The 21,762-nt window shown below is 45.7% G+C and overlaps 1 protein-coding gene and 1 long non-coding RNA gene across 5 annotated transcripts in view; one reads left to right on the top strand and one right to left on the bottom strand.

The window, feature by feature from the left end:
• The window catches only part of LOC139106036 (putative receptor-type tyrosine-protein phosphatase mosPTP-1), a 254,865-nt gene that overhangs the window by 60,792 nt on the left and 172,311 nt on the right, over positions 1–21,762 (top strand). The window lies entirely within an intron of this gene.
• Positions 1–21,762, bottom strand: part of LOC139106043 (uncharacterized) — a 119,085-nt gene that overhangs the window by 43,814 nt on the left and 53,509 nt on the right. The window contains exon 2 of the long non-coding RNA XR_011546278.1: positions 18,968–20,022. This is a non-coding gene — a long non-coding RNA (uncharacterized lncRNA). The remainder of the gene's footprint in view (positions 1–18,967; positions 20,023–21,762) is intronic.

Here is a 21,762-nt window from a genome sequence, read left to right as displayed (position 1 = left end):
CCGCGGAATTAAACCGATACAGGTACACCGCCGCCCGTGACTTTCAATTTGTTGAGTGGCGAATCTAATTTTCCAACGTGGCCAACGCGCGATCTTCCGCCCGGCGGATTTACTTGCGCGCATACCGCGATGACTAATGTACTTAGTTTAAAAGGGTGGCCCCCCCCCGTACCTCCGCAAATACTGAGAGAATCGTCCGCCGGGCCGTTTGGTCACGGCTCGTTCCATTCCCTGTGATTATCGCGCTTTTATCAACGTCTTTTGAACTACCTCTTCGAAAAGCAACCGCTTTTTGACAATGTCACTTAGTTTAGAAATGCACGTCGACCTCCATCGCGTGCGACTGTCCTGCGGGATTTTTGCCGGTCTCTCGAGCGTAAAACCGACCGGGACGCTTCTCGCGAATCGCCGAAATCGACGAGGAGACCTTTTTACGCGATCCAATACCCCGTTCGTCGAACCGTGTCACGGCGCAGATTTCTCATCGATCTCCTGTATAGTCTTCCACGACGAATGCGAGCGTGACCTAAATAATGGTTTCGAGACGGGCAGGAAGGAAAGTCTGGGCCCCCGCGAATTTAATCTGCAGATGCGACGCCGTAAATTTAGCGAGATTTATTCTACGCTGACGCGCTGCATTTTTCATGGGGCCCTGCCGAATAAATTCGAGAGTTAGGTCCGGTCCCGCGGCTTCGGTTTAGATTTCGTGCGAGAACAACGGCGGCACACATGAGGGCAACGAGGCGTGGGCGAGGCGGGGAACGGACGAAAGAGGCGATAAGGGACCAAGGGACTCGCCCCCCCTCTTTAATTCATTCCTTTTCGAACGAGCGCCGAACTGCACGCACGAGTAAACATCGCGCCGAGTGGTCCCGCGGGTGAAAAAGGTATTCTGGCCGGGGCGCAATGTATTTCCTCGCCGTTTCCCGTCGGGCCCGACGGAGCGCGCTTTAAACGGGCTTTTAAGTCCTCCGCGGAATATTTCTGGCGGTTAAGTCGCCGGCGGCCGCCTCGGGCGCCGGTGTTTTATGCACGCACGTGAAAATGCATTCCCGAGCTTCTCGCGCTCTCGCGTATTTCCCGAAAATATTTATCGCCCGATTAGTCACGGGGGAGAAAATTACGTTGCCGCTCGTGCAATGTAAATATGTCCGATTTGGCGCGGGTAAACACGCCCGGGTTTCACTCGCGCCCGCGAGTATTGTGCTCGAGGTATAGTTCCCTACCGCGGCAACTTCCTGTTACGGGTTAATGGCACGATTGATCGAAGGATTCAGGGAACGGTGGACACGCGCTGTTCCAGTTAGCGCACAATCGATGCCGCGTACTGTTTCCTACCGTTCGTATTAACGTTACACAATGACGCGCCCTCCTTCGCGAGTGGTGCACGTCGATAAGTGATAAGAAGTACCGCGGCACTAGGGCGCAGCTACCGGGTTGAGCCGCGGAAATCTCGAGCTTCGAATTAGCGACGCGGATTAATTTATCTTCTTAACGAAAGATATGCCTCCGGAAGCGTGCACGTGTGCGCGCGAGAGAGAGGAATTTCTGGGTCATCGGATGATTTATACGCGATTGATTTATGCAATCCGGCGAGCGCGTATATCGCAGCGAAATCGAACCCGCGATTTTAGGAGCTGTTGTAATGACGTTGCTCGTTTACGGCTGATATTCGAGCGAAATCCGTATATACGGTCGATGACGCGACCGGAAGAGATCTCGCGCGGCAGTGCGTAAACTTTCGGATGATACGCCGACGAAAAGCTTTCGAGTACACGTCAAGGTCTTCGCAGGACCGCGCATCTTTTATTATCGCGAATAAATCCGCGGATCTAAGAGGGAGATTTGAGTGAAATCGAAAACATTCGGCGAGCTTTTTTCCCCGCGACATATATTTTTCTTTTTTATTTTCGTCGATACGACGTTTAGATATTTATGTTGAAACGACGCTGAATTCGGTGAGTTTGAGGGAAAAACCGATTTTTCCCTCAAATCGCATATTAAGAATTAAATAACAGAAACATTGCATAATGAACGCGTGCAACATACCGAAAACTGTTAATTTTGTCCTTTGTTCTACAGGTATTTTGTATTGTTCATTATTTTCTAATTATTAAACATTTATTCAATTAGTTTTTGTACACCGGTGGCTTCCAACGATTTGCCATGTATATTTAATCAAGGAATTAATGTGGCCGGCTTTCATCCCGCGTTTTAATTTGTATTTCTAATTAATGGGCGCTTAGTGGTTTTCTCTCGCTCGTGTCGGGCAAAATCCCCGAGTGATCGTTCCCTTTGAGATTTTGCGCGATATTCCTTGCGCTTAGACCTTTTAAACGACAGGAAGGTGTTTTTTGCAAAACTTCCTTCCGACGATCGATAGCGAGATTAAATATTCTCGAAGCTGTTTACGATGGCGCGGCTCACAATCGGGAGCGGCTCTTAGCGGCCTTTATCGATGGGGCGGAAAAATTAGGGTGGAAATAAGCCTTTTATATTCGCATTGTGTCGTCGTGGCAAAATAGCTGTTAGATAGATGCGATTTAGGAGACCGCAATTTGGAGCTGAGAAAAATTCGGTTGCCTTCAATCGCCTTTGTCATTTTATCGGAAAACAATACGGCGAGGAAATGAAACGGTATAATTTTGCAATTTATATATATATATATATATATATATATATATATATATATATATATATATGTATGTATGTATATTTAATTACTAATGATTTGTCGAATAAAGAACGGTGTCATATTTCGAGATGAAACGCGGTGCTAAAATGTGATTTGTAAAGTTGTCAATTTAGACGATTTTCTCACTGACGCGAATCGCCGACAGCTCTGGCTGCCGTACATTCGCGTAGAAGATAGTTTTTTCGATCTATCTCGCTAAAGGCGAGATATCGTTAGAGGCATCGCGGACAATGAACAAAGGCGGGCTCCTCGGAGAATCGAAACGAAAAAGTCGGTCGGATGTTGAGCTCGTTGCTCAGGAAGGACTCCTTTGATCGTCAAAGGAGAATCGTACTCGGGGAACGGAGTCTCGTTAGAAAGGGAGTTCCCGCCGTACCGCGCGCAATTCCGCCTTTAATTTTTCTTGAAATCCCCTGATAAGTCGGAGTAATTCTTCCGCGCGCTCGGGACCAGCGCCGCCGGAGAATCATCGCGAGAAGGATAGCGAGAGCGGTACAATTAATTTACTTGCCGTTTAATGCATAACGCGAAATGGAAGCGACCGTACCGCGAGAATGCCATTATTAGGAATCATTCCGGTTAACGAGTCCTCTCTACCCGGCGCTTTATCGAGGCACCGCGGTACAGCCGATATCGCTGGAAATCCCTCTCTGAAAATTCACCGAGCCCGGTTGCTGTGATTACACTCCCGTTTTGTCTCGTCACATCTCGTTAGCGCCTCAAGCGCCGGGAAAGAAAAGCCGGAAAAGTAAGGGAATCAACACGTGGAATTACATAAAATTTTATTTACAAGTCGGTCGCGCGTTCGCGTGTCTTACGCCCGCGCACACGCAATTATGTTTCACCCGGGCCCCGTGGCTTTCCTAAAATATCGTTAGCGTATATTAAGTTACGAGGCTGATAAGATCACATTGTTAGCGAGTATAGTCGCGCGACGTTGAGGTATAAGCATCATCGTATAACATCATTTTATCGCGGGAACAAGTAGAGTGGCGCAAAATTAATAAACACCGCCACGCGCGCGCGGGGGATCCGCTTTGTTGCCCGTCCCGCATTGTACCGCGCTGAGCTCCCGGCTTTTACGATGGGCCCATCCGGTCTATCTCCGCGTCATTATCGAAAGTCTCTCTCGCCACAAAGAAACCATGTTTAAGAATGTCAAACGCAATAGCGCGGCTGCACTTACAACGACTGACGTTTTCAAACGGTTTCTGTGGCGCAGCCTGAACTTTTAAGCTCGTTTTATCAACGCGGCGAGCTTTGCCGGACGATCGTGGGACTGAGGGGCAGGGGTAGAATGATATTGACGGCATTAAAACGGAAAAGAACACCGGCTTCAAAGGACGGATTCAATTAGCGGCTCATAGAAAATGCTGGTGTTTTACCGTCAATTCACATTGGTCGGCGGCGCGCGTCCGGTTTCGTTTACGATATCATCAAATATTAATGCCGCGGAAGTCCGAATACCTAACTTCAAAGAACGGCGCGCGCTCAAAGGTCGCGGGAATACGCGAAGGCATATCGGCCGATCGACTTCGAGATCCGTTTATTATTACGTCAGGCGACTCGCGGAAAAATGTAAAGCGGGAGACGCGCGCCGAGTTATCCCGATCAAAGCCTCTTTAAAACGTAACGAGATTCTACGACGTGTGCAGAAAAACCGACCGAACAGACCGGGGAATATCGTATTTAATCGTGATGAAGATGGAATACACAAGAAAACAGGTGCGCATGTAATACAAGCACGATTATTGACACTTCATTTTTCGCAGCGCGTTTTTTTTCCCTCCTACCTTCCCTCCCTCGTTCTCGTCCACCCTCGCTGCGATCGAGCACGCTTTTGTATTCGCTCGCTTGAGTAAATTCATAACAAGCTCCGTTTTGTTGCTGCGATAGCTTCGGCGCCGCGAGAGCGTTCTCTCGAAATAAAAATACGGTAACGTTCATAGACAGGAAGGAGAGAAAAAAAAACAGAGACTATAGAAGAGCGTTTCCGCGCTTTCTTTCGCGCCAGTGAGAGAGAGAGAGAGAGAGAGAGAAGCGGAAAAGTCGCCGTGCCGAGATTAGATCACAGAAGGAGAATTTCTGCTGGACAAAAAACGAGGAGGTGTCAAAGGAAAGTCCGAGGGATCGGGCCGGTACGCGGTGAACGGGGGGGGGAAAAAGCGATCGCCGCTATATCCGGTTTTTCAGATGGAAAGTTCAAAACCGAATGCGAGCTGCCTGTGCGCACCTCGGCCCAGGGGAGAGCCGCCGCCGAAGGCGCAGCGGAGATCGCGTCAAGATCTTAAGTTACTTTCGAATGACTGGCTTGGGGCTCGTATCGAGGCTCGGTCTCGTCGATATTTGATCCTACCGCGGCATGCTTAGGAAACGTTCCCTTTGATATCGCGCGTGTAGCCTATCTGATGGAGATAAATCGCATAACGGCACGTAGGAAACTTGCAAATCCTCGAGAGTGCAAATATCGCGGAGAGAAGAACGATGGAAAACAGAAAACGCACCCATCCCCCTTCTTTCGATTTTTTGGATATTTTTCAACGAACGAGTCTAAGCTTGAGGGTAAAAAAGAAAAAAAAAAAACAAAAAAAACTGGGCCACCGCATTTCGGAACGCTGCGTAAATTGAATTCCGCAGGGACGGCGGGCGCACATGCATTTTGCGTTATTGATCGATTAATTGCGTCCAACCGAATTGGAAGCGAATGTCATAACACCGCGGCGCCGTTAATTTACAGTATAAAGCTCATTGCCGAATGGCCGCTCTCGACGCAAGGCGCAGAGGACACCAGAATGCGAAAATGAATGCCGGAAAAAATCCCGAGAACGCGAGGCATTTCTCATTAACAGTTCATTACCCCTGAAACCAGGGGTGCAATGATAAAACCGCGGCTCGTAACGCGAACGGTGTTGCATCGCGAGCGAGAACGCGGCCGCACAGAATCGCGCGATTGCCGGGGCTCATATTGTAACGTTTTTGCTGACCGGGGGCATTTTGTTTTCCCCCTTTTGCTTGTTATTTCAAACTTTGCAATTCCGGTTCGTAGCTCGGCCCGTTCGATTCGGCCGAATAAAATGTCTCCATTTATTTCTCGTTAAAAATATTTATTGCTGGGAAAGGCGGGCCTGTAATTCACATTGACGATCCCACGACCCGTTTTTAACATTTGACGTAAAATCGCGAAATTACTCGTATACGCAACGCTTTATCTCGTAACCACGGAGCGATATTGACTTTATAGCGGCATTGATCGCGATTACATGCAAAGGCGGCCGGTTCGTTTGGCACGGGCCTTGTAGCGAGGGGCTCATTCATATTCCGTCTCGCGAAGACGGTCCTAACCGAGAGACATTACTCCTTCGATCGCGCACGAGAGCTTTACATTCGAATCAAACGGATTTGCGAGTCGGTAACCGAGAAACGAATCGGGCACGCGAGATCTCGAGCCGATAATGGTTTTCCTCGGGAATTAGTGAAGCCAAGTCGTCCTGTCGGGAGAAGAATGATATCTCGCGGGAACGTCGTACCTGTGGCCGAGTCACTTTTCGATGATTAATATCGGTATTTTCGAGCCACATATCGCGCAACATCGAGGGAAACGAGGGTCGACGACGATTGACGAGAAGAAGGGCTTCTCATGTAAAGTCGCTAATATTTTTAATCGCGTCGTTAGTCATCTTCACTGTCGCGACGGGAATGTGCGCGCACGTATGAAAGAAGGGAAGAACGGGCGCGCTCGGCGTCGTCTCATGCGGAAATATACCGATGTATATACCAATATATTTTCTGTCTGTCGCGTCCGACTACCCTTCCCTATCTTGTTAACGAAGCCGTTCGAGCAACAGAAACGCCTTTCATCGCGGCTTTGATCTCGCGGAATATTTTCGAATAATATCGCCGGCGGTCGTCGTCTTTTCTCAACCAGGCAAGAAAATTCTATTCTCCGCCAAGTCGCTTTTCACCGGCTTTGTGCTACGCGTATCTGCATATATTGAATACAATCCTGCAAAAATACGCGTATCTATAATTTGCAAAATATAAATTTGTCCGGCGCCTTTCGATTTTGTGTAGATTAAAAATACGGATGTCCCGCGATTGGATCACATTCGCATTATGAATTAAAAGTAAGGAGTAAGGTAAGGAATCTGTCAACATCACTTATTTTCATTTTCAGTGAATTAAAGAACGTTCGAAATGCATTCTCGCGTCTCTCAAATTCATCTTTCCTAAACTGTTCCGTCGTGTAACACGCTTTTTTTAATTTAGAACAATGTCGCTGAACGTTATTTCTATGTTTCGCGCAAGTTAGTCAATTAAAAGTATAATTAACATCTTCGGATTCCGGGGGAGCGCGGTGGTCTCGATGTAAAATTATTCGCTGGAAACGATGATGACAGGTAACGAGAACGGAGCGCGATCAAAGAGACGGAGGCACAAAACACACGTGACTGCGGGATTGATAACGCGAAACGAGCTTCTAATTGTCAGTTAAATGTTTCGAGTATCGTGCGGTATTCAAAAGCACCTGCCCAGCACAGAACTAAAGGAGGGGAAAAAAAGAAGAAAAAAAAAAAAAAAAAAAAGTAACGTTTAGTTTATAAAACTACACAAGCGACCGAGTGAGGATAGAAAACCAACCGCAGCGTAACGTTATCCGTAGAAGCGGATGGATCACATAGATTTTTTTTGAGCGCAATCTCGGAGAGCTCGCGTGCGGAGTCGACCGAATGAAAATTAAAACGGCTTTGAGCGTAACTTCTTTTTCCGCGGCGGAAGCGCGAAAACGTCAAACGTTTACCGTTCACGTCGCCGAAGAAATTGCCCCGTAATTAGAGTTTACCGTAAGCCGCAGTCGCCGCAGTAAGTATCCTCTAATAAGTAATCCGCGACGCCCGCCCGTAGAACCGAGCCGGCGGGAACGCCCTTAAACGAAAATTATAGCGTCGATGGCGTTGATAAGAAGAGGATTTCGACCGATTACGGCTTAGTCCTGAGACACGTATTACGTTAATCATTCCCGATAACAAGAGGCGCGCGCTCGATAAACTTGGGAGAATTAATTATCGCTGTCGCGCGATAATACGAGAAACGCGACTCATCATCGGCTTTCCCGCGTTTTCTCGAGTGCTTTATATCCGCGGGATGGGGAGTTTATCCTTTTTCCCCGCATTATCTCCGCCATCAAACACGACAGTAATGTGTAATAATGGACTGACATGACGAGGGTGAAAGAGTAGTCGAGGCGTAATATTTAACGATAACGGCAAACGTCGGGCGATAATACAGAGAGGCTTCGACTAAGGGCGCACGTTTATCAGCACCAGCTCTCCGTTGGAAACGTTTCCAAGAACGCATTTCTGAGCTATAGATATCCTATTGCGGGACATCCTGTATACAGGCAAAGGGGAATCGGACTACTTAGCGATCCAAGTAGAATAGAACAGGATGGTGGCGCCCGGGGCCTTTGAGAGCGCGGGCGGTTACTCGAATATCTAAATCGAGTCATCAAATATAGATCACAAACGCGATACGTGAGGAGGCATTATCTATATGGTGATATTCTTGGATCCCACGTGTAGCGGCACCGCTTAACTTACCCCGAAAATGTATATACTCGGAAACTCGCGCCCAGCGCCCGGAATATTTCAGTCCGAGATCTTTTCCACTTCTCTCCGAACCACGCGAGTAATCTGTTTGCTTGCTGTATCCGATTTATCTCGCTCCCACTTTTTTTTTTTTTTTTTTTTTTTTGGATCTAGTTACGAGTATCGTGCAGAAATCGCGAGAGTGGAAAACGCGATATTGCTTCATTCGGTATATAGTGAGTACTGACGAACGATATAATAATTGTTATTATATTGGAAATCGCGGCCTTTCTCCTTTCTCTCTTATTCGGAAAAGACTCGCGCGAGGCGCTTTTAATGTGCTCGACGTATCCTCGTACAGGTGTGAATCTGTATAACTTTTGTCATGTTTAATGTATGCACGCGGTATAAACAATATCGATTTCCCGTATATATTGCGTTTTCACGGGAGACCTATTTTGACTGACCGATGCGATCCTAATCTACTGACGGCATCGTTCGAATATTGTAATCACTGCATTTAAACGCATTGCAATTGTAGACGACGTGACGCGGCGCATATTTATGATATCATTAGTTGTGTATCGTTACACGGTGCGCATTCGATATTAGATTCGCTCACAATGTTGCATCAAAAATAAGGCGAGCACTAACAGCGGTGAGTTAAAAAAAAAAAAATAAATAAATGTAAAATTTATTTACAACGCGTCCAAGTATTTTAAACTCATACGATTCAGAAGTTATGAAGAAAATATGACCACGACTTTGGGTAACCTATTGCTGCTGCAGTGAGAGATAAAAATAGTTACTTTCGACTTCAACTAAAATATGACACTTCTAACCACAAATATAGTCGAGTAAAAGCATAAAATATTAATTGGTCCATTAGCAGATACCTACATAAGAAAATTAAAAAAATTATTTTATAGGAAATAAAATTATTATTTTATTCTAATGAATAAATTGTAATTTAAAAAAATATAAAAATGGCTTTTAATTAAAAAAAAAGATAACAAAAAAGAATTTTAAAAATAATACAATTATATTTGCAATCAGAAATATTATAAGACTATAGTTGAGGCTAAAAGTGTCTATATTTTTCTCTTAATGTGTGATTCTGTAAAGTGAATGATCACACCTTGCAGTACGTTATTCTCTCATGTAATTGTGCGAAGCGATTTCATGCCGCCTAATCATACTCTACGACGGGCATTTGAGCAAACAAGCCACGATACCGGAATGAATTCACAGGTCGCCGATACTTGGATAAGGCCGAATGAGCGGGCTCTCTAGTGCCGAATAAACAACTACATCCGTAGCTTATTTGCATTCAATATGAGTTTCCGGATAAATCGATATTTTTGGCCAAGTGGCCGCACCGCCGATAATTCCAACGAATGGAATTTCGATAATCCCTATCTGTATGTAATTGACGTTTCAATTTTTTAACATTCCGACACTGCGCCTGGATTCTGTCGTGTCCATCGTCAAAAATGTCACCGTGCTTTCTCGTACGTTTATACAAATAACGCATACTCGCTACAAAACTCATAGGATTATCTCGAATTGGATATTCTTAAATTATTTCTTCTAACTTCTACGATTAATTTTACAGGAAAATTTGTCGCGTTGAGGAAAAAAAAAAGAAATGCAGGCGGAGTGCAAATAAACCTGCGAACCAATTCTTGTCGCGAGTAAATTTAATTAATTTAAATTAGAGAGGATAAAATTGTACAATTTGTAATTACGTTAATTAAATTTTATCATATATGTATATATTTATATATATATATATTAATTATATAAATAAATTTCTAAAATTGTACGCTGCAATCAAAAGCGCAATTTAAATTTAGAAAATAATATAAAAATTATAAAACTCATTTTTGGTTATTCATTAATGACGTATATATACTTTAGGATTAATTTTTTATGTATTCATGGTTCTAATTGTGCAAAATTGGAAATAATAAACGGATCATAGTTTAACAAATGGACTTGTTTGTTAAGGCCTTTAGCAAGCGCGACGAAAATGGTTAATAATTTGCGGCTGCGTGGATGTTAGAAAGCCGCTACTGCGAGTATGAGTCGTCGGGCACGTTCGAAGCTCTTCGCGTGAGATGCCTGAGAAATGAATTAAGTTCCAAACTTTGCATACTCTGTGCTCTTCTACTGGTTATGCTCCTTTGTAACTTCCGTTCCTCCCTTCTCCCTCCCTTCGCCCTTTTCTCTCTATCTCGTGTTACCTTAATTTTCCCTGTTGAAGTCTTTCCTTTTTTTATCTCTTACTCCCTTACCCACCCTTACTTGCCAGCCTTCTCTTTGCCTTTGCGACGTTTCTGGCCTTCGCTTTTCCGTCCATTTAAGCTGAAAACCGAGGCTCGAAAGCTTTCTCTACGGTCAAAACGTCCTTATGCCTGAAATATCTCGACCAAGCAGTGCCCTGCCGAATTGGAGCAATGTCCTCCCGCAGGCGCAGAACCGAGTAGAATGTCATCGTCGCTCGTTCCGTGACGCGTTATTAAAATGGACATTGCGCTGCCACGAAGGCCTGACGCGGAAATAGCCGGCTAGGAAGGCATCTCCTCCGGTTTCATGATGCCGTGCCACGTCTTTCACAGCCTTTTACCGGCCGACACCGATATACGCGCGCATATCTAAGGACCCCGGCGCTAAAATAAAACAAACGCTTTCGGACGGATTCTATTTGAAATTTTTCCCCGAGAAAATAAAGCGAATTGAAGTGAGATAATTTCGGCCCTAAGTCGGAGAGCTGGACTTTTAAAACGTATAGCCCGCCGCGTCTTATTTTCGCTCTCGGCCTTTATCTCAGCAGAGCCCTTCTTAACTTCTCTCGCGATTACATTTCCTCGATATCCTTTAATCGGTGCGCTACGTGTGAAAGATAAATGCTCCCATAAGCTTCTACCATTGATGCGCTGCTTTAAACGCGGCCGGTGTATACAATGCGACCTCGAAATTATTATCCCTCGATTCATTTTTTTTCTTTTTTTTTTTTCTTTCCTTTTTTTACTACGTCTTTATCAGCTCCCTTTCGCACAGGTGTCTCTAGTTGCGCGCCCCCGATAATCTACCCGCGTTCTTTTCCGAAAGCCAATCCGTCGACGGGAGGAAAGCGAGATATAGCGCGCCTCCGATTCGATCTCGATTACCAAAGGAGGAGGAAGAGAGGAAGGGAGGCTGCCGCCGAAGGAGTGAGCGTCGAGTGAATAACTAAAAACGTTTAACATAATATCTGATCCGGCGGAAGAAGCCCCCAGGCGCTCTTTTGCTGGAACCGTATCTTATTCCGCGCCCAAAGGCTGCCGGCGACAAATGCAATTTTTTCAGTAGGGCGGGAATCAAATGAGGGATCCCGACCGATATTGGTAACTATCTCCGCTTTTGCTTCGCCGCCTATCTATACCACCTTCCTACCCCTTCCTCCCCCCTCCCCTCCCGGCCTCCACAATGTCTCTCTTTCACCCTGGTAGTTGTCAATTCTATCGCTATTTTTCTCATCAACAATTATTGCTTTCTTTGTTCGAACATCTCGTCGATGATTCTTTAAATCCTCTTATTTTAAATTAATGAAGGCAGCACCTCGCGTCGTGTGCGTTCGCATCAAATTTTACGTATCCGCCTCAATAATTTACCTGGGAATTACGGTTATCTATTAATTATTTATCTATCTATGCTCGGCGCATAATTTGCGAATTATTTGCAAGCGCAAATATTGGTGCGCGATACACGGCTTATATAAACGTATAACAATGTGTAAATAGTCGGCTAACTCCCGATTTCACAAATAAATGCGAGGGGCCGTTGTTCGCTCGTACTTGGCTGATATTTTGTGCCGAATCAGCTGTCCAGGAAGCGCGTAGGATTTATTGCCTCTCGTGTGATTTAACGTCACCGAGCCAGGAGCGGTGAAAAAAAAAACAGAGAGAGAGAGAGAGAGATAGAAAGAAAAGAAAAAAAAAGAGAAAGCGACAAAGAGAGACGAAGAGAAAAACGAGAAAAGAAAGAGAGACAAAAGTGGTTTCTAGGTGTGCTCAGTGGGAGAGTCGAACGAAACACTTTCCGTCATCGATGTCGCGATAGAATGGGCTTCGATTTTTCATGACAAACCCGCCCTGCTTTAAGATGCGTATCAACGGCACAGAGCGAAAATAATAAATATTCCCGGCGCGGGACGGAAAGCGGTGGAAAGATAAAGGCGAAGGAGGTATACACAGAGGGAAACGGGCCCGAAAGGTAAAGCGACAAGAGGGAGAGCGAAGGGAGAAATCGGAAAAAGAAGATTTCATCGAAAAGCCAATATCGCGTTCTTAAAATAAAGGGCGGAAGATTTCGCTTTGGAAGTTTATTCAAGTGCAGTTTCTATGGCGCTTGCAAGCGAGCGCGCGCGCGCGCAATTCAGAACGACCTGTTTAACGCCGAAACGTCACGGACAAAGTCCAAAGGATTAACAGCGCCGGAATCCTCCGCTTGTTGCAATGATAGCCCCCGACCCCTGCGTCGCTATACGTAACCATGAAACCTATGCAAATTGCCTTTCCAAACCCGCATTAACGGATTTAAAAGCGATATATGCTCCGCGGTCCACTTTCGACTTACGGTACAGCGTCAAGGATTCGTCCCGAGGATCCAATAACTCTACGCGGCTACAGTAACAAAAGCTCTCACATTCTCAGATCGTCGTTTATTGGCGCACAATAGAGCAACGCGACGAATTAAAAATTAAAAAATATCCGCGCTTCGCGCAGAAGTTATTTTCGCGAGCGAGCTTTTCAAACGCGAGATGAGAAGCCAATATACGGGGGTCTGTCCGGTCGTCATTCTCTTATTTTTCCTCCTCTGGGTGCGAGTCGGTTTGCTTCCGTACTTTTTTTTTTTTTTTTTTCTCCTTACGCTTGTTCTCCCTGTTGGAAAAGCGGACTCTAGAAGGGTATCTAGTGCCCGCTGAAGGCGACGACGGTTTATCGGTAGGACAATGCCGGCGAATATAGGTTACGTTCTTCATAGAGACGTCTTGAGGAACAATGTGTTTCGTGCGTTCTTGAAATTTCAGGAAACGAAAGTGCATGTGAGCATGCGATGCCGCGAATCGGCCGGTATTAATGGCACGCCGGGGTATCAAGATTTTCCAAAGTTGACGTCCGTTATGCTTAATTACACCGAGATATACCGCCGTGCTCCGAGTTCCATTTCACTTAATGATATAGATGCACGAGACGGCCCACGCTAATGTAGTTGCAGAATCCCAATTTGTGCTACTCCGCGTTTCGTAATGAAATAACACTACTTTGTATGGCAAAATAAACTAAATATTATTTGTAGCTGGAGAAACCCATCCTATACGCCAAACTATCCTCCCTCAATTTACATGTAATTATTATATATTAATAATTTGTTGTTAATTATTGTTTAGCTTAAATATAGTTCCGGACGAATAGAGCTGCGCACGAACTGAATAGCGTCGCCGCGAACGGTCTTTCAAAACGTTAAGTGTCTATTGTTATAGATGCGAACGACAGGTTTTGGACGCTATCGAACGGCCGATTCGCACGGGCCTTTGAATTGCGAAACGCGCGTCGCATTCGATGACGCAATCATGACGAACGGGGGCGAATATTTAATATTATTTGGAAGACGACGTCAAAGTTCGGTTTGTGTATTTTAAGGCGTGGTTGTCCTAATTTGGAAGCACAATGACGTGCCCGAAATTCTGTTGACCTCACGGCATTCGGTGCAGAAATTGGATTATTCGTGTTTGGTGTAGACCCTTAACTGGCTTAACCACTTCATACTCCTTGTCGAACGCCGGTAGTTATTCCAAGACAAAGTGTTCGATGCAGATCACTCAGAATTCGCTAGAGGATCGCGTAATTCGATTAATTTAAGCTAACTCGCTTTTGCATTTCCCGTCGCTATCGATGAAGCGGTGTTTCTATGAATTATATATATATATATATCTCCAAGTCAGTCGTAAGAATAACAATAGAACGCCGGGAAGGACTGGTGCTATTAAAGAAAACGTCAATCGTGCGCTAAGATAAGTAAGTTATGCGAATGTATATGTATAATACGGCGCTCGTAGAAAATCGTCAAATAATTGTATCACCCGAAGTCTATTAAAAACATTGACGACGCGATTACAGAGAATCGCTGAAGGATTTTTAATTGATTCTAAACGCATAATAAAGTTTTTCCCTCCCCCCTCGAAGCGACGCTCGCGATACCGTCCAACGAAGATAAGAACGTCTCTCTCTTTGCCGGTCCCAAGAATTAAACGAAGAAAGTACCGTTATTATCGCGAAATGGACTTTTAAAAGTTGGTAACAGAACGCGGGCTTATTGTTCATTTTAATTAATTCAGCAGAATACACCTCGCGAAGCGGTCTCTCGCCCGTCTAAAAAAAAAAAAAAAGAACCATCTGAAAATCGCGTGGATCCCCTCCCTCCCCCTCGACGTTTAACGATGTGATAAAAAAAAAAAAGACATTGTAAAAACATATTGGTACAAACTCCCGATTTTATTTCAAAAACGTTGCTATCTATCATGCAATTTGACGTGGCGCAATCGATTCTCTATCGAGTTTTGGCCAGTGATATATCATTTTCAGCATTAAAATAGCAACATCCGATATTTCGACGTACAACCGGCGCGCGGATTGTCGGCAAGATTCCATATACCACTCACCGGCGCTTTTTCCCCGAAAATTTCGCACGAACGTGGCTTTAATGCGATATCGATCCACGTCGTCGAACTCGTCATGAAACGTACGTACGAAACTGACGACGTCACGGGACACGATGGGAAAGCGCCGCGCTTCGAGCAGCTGCAGCTTGTAAGAAGTTTGCGAATCCTTCCCACTGAGTTTAACCTCAATCACTTATGTAACGGAGTTACCGCTGGTATATATATCCAGACAAACCCCCTTTCGTCCACACACGTTAGCCCGGGGTACATATTTGTCGGTATCTTCTCGGCCTCTTCGTTGTTCTAACAAGAAACGCCGGGGCATTGTTCCTCGCGGCGTATTCGGCAACAAGCAATTCGACCGCGGCGCGAAGACCGGAATCTAAACCGAGTGGACACGTATTAATTTCCCCGATTCCTAAACTAAACCATTTGCGCGTTTGTTTCTGTCGATTTAAAAACAAAAAAAGAAACAACTCCGCAAAATTAAATTACACTGTCTGCAATTCCTTGACTCTTTTTTTTTATTTATGAACCGCGGGAATTATTATTTTGCTTTTACTTTTCTCATTTCTTTGCTGTTATTCTTGTATTTCTCCACGATTTAAATACTTGATGCTAAAGTTGAAAAATAAAAATATATATGCCAGAAGCCGCTAAAAAAAAAGACACGAACAAAGTGACAATATTACTTTCTGCATACGCGACAATGGAAAAAACAAGGAGAGGCGGGAAAACATCTGCTCTTTTCGAATTCATTACGTATTCAAGAGAGGAGAGATGTTAATTTTGTCTACTTAAAAAAAAAAAAAAGTTTTCTCTTTCACTTTTCATTACTTCCGAATTATCCACGTGCAGACGAACGCGAAGGCGTAGAAATCGCTGAAAAAGTGTATCGTAATGAAGAGACTTTATCGAATCCAATTATCGTCGAGAGTGCGTTCGTCGTGCGCTTTAACGAGCATCCGCCTCTTGTGCCTTTTGCGAATATGTATATCGACTCGCGCTGCAGGAAATATGGAAACGCATGTTCCTACCGGATGAGAGCATTACGTATTTTATATTTACATGGACGTTCCGCATCGATCCCTTACGAAAACTCGCGCTTATAAAATGTGCACGTGCACAAAATAATTTCGGAATTTTTCAAGTCTTATTTCGCGCGAAGTCGCTGCTCGCGCAGGTCAAGAAAAATCACCGATTCGCGGCGATTCGCGAGCCGATTATCCTCGCGGCGCAATCGGAAATGCGATCAGCAATGAAGCATCGTCGCCGGGTGTTGAAATATCGCTCTCGCTTTTTTTTTATTATTTTTTTCTCTTTTTTCTTTTTTCTTTTTTTTTTTTGATGCTGTCGAGACAGTAATTACGCCGATGCATGGCCGACACGACACAACACCTCGCGGACGACAGGGAGCGATCGTAATGACGCGTTAAATGAATATTTCCGTGCCGTTGTGACAGAATAGAAAAATGGCAGCAGATACGGGGAAAATTGTTCGTCGGGCGAACGTTAGCGCGGCCGCACGAATGGCACCCGGCTACGATCTCCGCGGGGTGTATGTAAATTTAATTGCCGTTATTCCGATGGTGGTTTAGGGCGCGCATTCTTCCTTATCATATTCCTCGTCGCGGCTAAGCAAACCTCGCGGCGCAGTCCTCATTTGTTACCGCGGCAAATGTAATTTTTATCGCGCTATCGGCTCGGAATATAAGAGTCAAATGAATTTCGCGCGATCGTATCTAGAGCTTTTTCTCGTGTCAAAGAGATTTCAACTCGGTCGTGTGAGAGGAGAGGGGGGGAGGGGATCGAATCAGCAAAAAGCACTCGCACGCGACGAATTAACTTATTAACAGAGCGCATCCTGAAATCGAATTACGGTCTGCGCGAAAGACAAGAAAGCCGGGGAACGAGAAACGGCGACTCGGAAGTTGGAAATATTCGGGATTCTGATCATTCTTTGATGCCTGATCGATTTCTCCGCCAAGGAGAGATACCTTCGAACTTCGCGCGGAATCGCCCTTCAAGAATTCTATCCGTTCAAGGTTTCCAAGACAAATCCAAGAGATGGTTGAACGAACGAACGAACAACTGAACGAGCGAAAGAACGAACGAAGCGGGGCCTGGTTTGCGGAGACGCGAGGAGGGCACGGTTCCATTTGTTTCGTTTCCCGCGAACGCTCCATTAGCGAGAACATCGGCTATCGGATCGTACAATTCTTTCGGTCGGAGTTTCAGTTTCCAAAAGCGAAGGGGAAAGGAGGGGAAGGGGAGGAAGGGGGTAGAAAACTAATACCGGACGGTTTGCTCTAACAGTTTGGCGTCTATTTTGGTGCTGGTGCGACCCGTTCCGTACACAGGGGCCGTTTCGACGATTAAAGCGGTGTTCACTTAGCGGTTATATGTGATTTTCCCGCGCGGAATATCACCCGGTCAAAATTTATCCCCGCAATTTCGCCGCCGGCTAATTACTATGGAGAACGGTATCCCGATATAAATTTATCGGTGGGATGAAGGAGAAAATTTTAGAATGGAGCAAAGTATGCACACAACCGGACGTCCCTAGCCCCTCCTGCGTTTCGCAAACACCGTCCGATATTCGTGTATTTTGCGATGTTATATTAATCGTTCGTTGCAAAATACGAATCCAAGTGCGGATGGGAAAACCGACGTTTGCGAAGAGCGCTTCTCGTGCGCGGAGATGATACGGCGTTGTGGCCCGTCGGAATATCCAGATTCGATGATTTATAACGAAGGAGACTACCGCCCTACGGTGTAAGAGGGTAAAACGCTAATTAAATCGGAAGTAATTAACGAGAGCGTTTGACCGAGCGAGCGATTAAACGGGGGAGGTTTACGTTCCGCGCGTCGACGCGGACGATTTCCGGGGGAGCAGTCGGTGGATTTACGACGATTTCAACTCTCGTAGACAGAAATTCGCGAGCGCGCGACGAGCTCTCCTCCTCAGCGAAGCGTTTGTTCGTGCAAATATGCCCCGGCTGATGGGAATCTACCGATGATTAATCGACCAGCGGCCCCGTCTAACGCGCGCGGCCCTTCCAGGAAAATAATCGCGCGACCTCCTTATTATTGTCAGTCCGACCGCTCGATGAAAATGTTATTTACCGGTGCCAGATGATTACCTCTCGTGTCAGCGCTGTCTGGTAAAACGGCGATCTTGATAACGCGTCCGATCGCGGGGAAATATCGGGCGGTCGCGCAATCATGGACGCACATCCCGCGTTCAAGAAATAAATTAGAAGTAGAATTAAAAATTATGGGAGAAAAGAGAGAGAGAGAGAGAGAGAAATCGGGACATTTGCGAGACCGAGACGTGCGCGTTACGTTGTAACAGTACTCGAGAAGTTGTTACCAGGTGCGGGTGGCACCGGTGCCGTAAGCTAATAAGTTGTCGGCGTAATAATTCTCGGGAGTTGGTATTAAAACCCGACTTGTCTCGCGCGCGATAAATCCCTGTCTGTCGCGACTAATGCCGGGAGTTTCTGAAAGGCAATCAACTGTATCAAGATCCTCCTGCATTCATAAAATTGGAGACGATCTGGCGTTATGCTACGCGCGCTTATCTATCTGATGGCCGGCAAGAAAGCGACAGAAATCCCGGGAGCGAGGAATCGCGGTGGTCTTGCGGCGAGGTTGGCTGCCGGCGATTTACCGCGGCAAGAAAGCCAACCGGCGGCGAGATGAAAAAGTCTGAGTGAATTTGTGGGATATTTTTACCCGCCGCGGCCCCGGCCAATCCTATTTATCCCTTAAAGACCGTCGGCGGATTCTCCCTAATTGTAACGAAACGGTAATAACGGCTTTCGCGTTTCGATCACTCCCGGCGTTATTTACTCGCGCCCTGCCACGCAACGCAAACGGTTAGTCTTTTTATTTCTATAAAATTGAAGATTAGAGCGCGCGATTTTTTTAGAGTAATTACGATTGAGCGATCTAAAGGTGTGTTGCTGATTTACTTACATTTGTAGCTTTCGGTTAGGTTAGGGTAGATTATTTTCCGTCCGTCCGTCCATCCTTCCTTCCTTCCTTCCTTCCTTCCTTCCTTCCTTCCTTCCTTCCTTCTTTCCTTTCGTGGCAGTATTTCGGATGATCCTGACGTCTTGCAGCATTAAAAATCTTGACTTGACACTGTATCACACTGCTGTTTTTTTTTTTTTTTTTTAAATTACTGTCACTAATCAACACTTTTACGCGAAAGACGAACGATCGAAAGAATAACGGAGGATTATCGCGGCGATTTTTTTCCATTAAAATTAAGAAGCGCGACGAACGAACCTTTAGATTCTTCGGTCAAGTCTTGTCGGCGGAGTAAACGACGGCAAGAATTGGCGCCAGGCGACGAACGAAACGGGCCGCGATGTAAAATGTTTTCCGCGCACTTAATCTTCTTCAAGTTTCTCAAAAATCACTTGCCCGAAACGGAATGAGAACCCCGGCCGCGACGAAGAAGACGGGGCGAGGTGCAGTCTGACGCTCTGATAATGACAGTCGCCGGAACTCGCTGAATGTCACTAACATAAGAGAGATGGCGAGTGAAGCAGGTTGGCAACGCGAGACGCGGCGTGGTTCAGTTTGGACGCTCCGTGCGCTGAGCTCGCTACATAACCTTGTTCCGAAGCACTTTTTCGGAGCGCAAAACGTAGGACAAGACGACGAGTGGAATGACAGAGAAGCACAGAAAATGATTCGTCGTTCCCGAGTCGACGATGTCGACACTTATTCGCATGCGAGATCTTCTTTTCCGCGGTCAAAAATACGCGTAATTGCGGAGCGATTAATAAACACGTCCTCACGCTCGATGCTCCGCGACTAGACTAAAATGGCCGTTAGAGATTTCGGGCCTTAGAGGGAGAGAGAGGACCGAGTAAAAAAAGTGAGACGGTCAATAGCACTGTCCTTCTCAAGCGCAGTTGATCTGTTGATTACGTTAATTTTTATGTGCTCGGTGAGCTCGGTGTCTTCTCCCAAAACAAAAATACGAGGTATTTTTTTGCGATTCCGAATTCTGCCGATAACTGTAACATAAAAAAGAAAATATTAATGTAGACATGTATATTGGTATATCAGTTAATAAAATTAATAAAAAAAAAAAAAAGGTAAAAGTTTTTATTTCTTTTTAACAAAGAGTTTATTAAAAAAAAATTCATGTTTACCTAAAAACAACTAATTCAGGCGTCACACCAATTTTTTTAAATAAAATAGGAAACTGCGATTACCATTAGAATGATCGACGAACCGCTCACGCGCCCCGCTCTTATCAGCGGTCCCGCTCGTTCGCGTCGCACAAACGACGCTCGATCTTACTTCTCACGCGAAATTTTTCCACGAGAAATAACGAAGGTCGTCGTCTTCTCGCGCAGTGTGATGGTTAACGGAGCGAAAATTGGCACGAGGCGATGTCGCGTACCGTTTGAGACTCTCTTAGGAAGATTGCCTTCCGCGACCACATCGACTCTCTCGCGGTGGTTGCGATGCTATCGCCGCGCTCGATAAAAGACAAAGGACCTCGGAGGCGTAATGAAAAAATATCGGCGGCCCGGGTGCGATAAGAGACGAGAAGAGAGTGAGAAGAGCGGGTAGCGCGGGAACGTCGAGAGGAGGAGGAGGAGGAGGAGGGGGGGGGAGGAAAGGGAGCGAATTTAAATCGACCCCCGGGACGAGGGTGAGATAACTCCCGTGGATGGTCGCTAACGACAACGGTGACCGGGTGATTTCCACGGGAGGCCGATAGGGGCGGGTGGCGCGGGTCAGCGTTCCGCCGTGCAAAACGAGCCGGACTTAGCGCGGTATCCAGAGTTAGAAAAGCAAAAGCAATTAAGATAGTTACTTGGTTATGAGACAAAAAGACGAGGCGAAACGAAGGTAGGAAGGTAATTACCGTGGTAACGGCTTGCCTCGACCGTGTGACCGTATCTCGCGGACCGTGGTGGCTTCTGGGGAAATTAGTGCGGGAAAAATTCATGCCCGCGGAAGATTTGCGTAAATTAATTTACGGCGCACCGAGCCGGTCCCCCGTCGCGGGAAAGAGGATAAAATTCAATTTTTAGGTCGGCCTCGGCGGGGGCGGGTCGAGGACGCGAACCGATTGTTGCTTCTGCCACGGCGCGCTAAGTGATTGATGACACTCGACATAAATTTCTTGCGGCTGGATAGTACGAGCGCTCGCGATCTGAGTTACATATGCTCGGATGCGTGAAAGATTATAAAAGCGCGGCTTTAATTTTGTTAAATTAATATCGTCCGCTTTCAATAATTCGTTGCGCTGTTTAGAATTAACGTTGGTATTAAACCACGTTGCTTCACTTGCATTTAAATGAAACGAGTTTATGCAGTTCGCGCTTTCTTTCTGAATGCCAGGGAAAATTGCTAAACGGAATTCAAGATAATGGCCGGGTTTCTCCACAATGTCAGCGGGAGGAATAGCAGCTTGAAAGCTCCTATTTCGCCGACATGGAGACGTGCATTAAGTTCTCTCGTAATATTCCTATAGCATTAAAGCAAATTTCAAGGCCCATGCGGGATTCAAGATGCCGTTTGCCTCTACTAATCCCCTCAGGGAAGTATAACGAATATCACTTTGTAAGGAATAATTAACGAGCGTGCTCGAGAGTCGAATAAAATAATTGGCTGACAATTTGTAGTCGACGGGCGTAAATATTCTTGCGTTTTCCAAGACATTGCTTATCACAATTAAGGGGAAGAGGTACTACAGCGAGTTTCACGTTGTAATTAACATTAATTCCTTCGATGATTTA

Source organism: Cardiocondyla obscurior, linkage group LG10 (genome assembly GCF_019399895.1).
Source record: "Cardiocondyla obscurior isolate alpha-2009 linkage group LG10, Cobs3.1, whole genome shotgun sequence".
NCBI lineage: Eukaryota > Metazoa > Arthropoda > Insecta > Hymenoptera > Formicidae > Cardiocondyla > Cardiocondyla obscurior.
The sequence above is the reverse complement of the archived record's forward strand: the minus strand, read 5'-3'. Positions and strand labels throughout refer to the sequence as shown.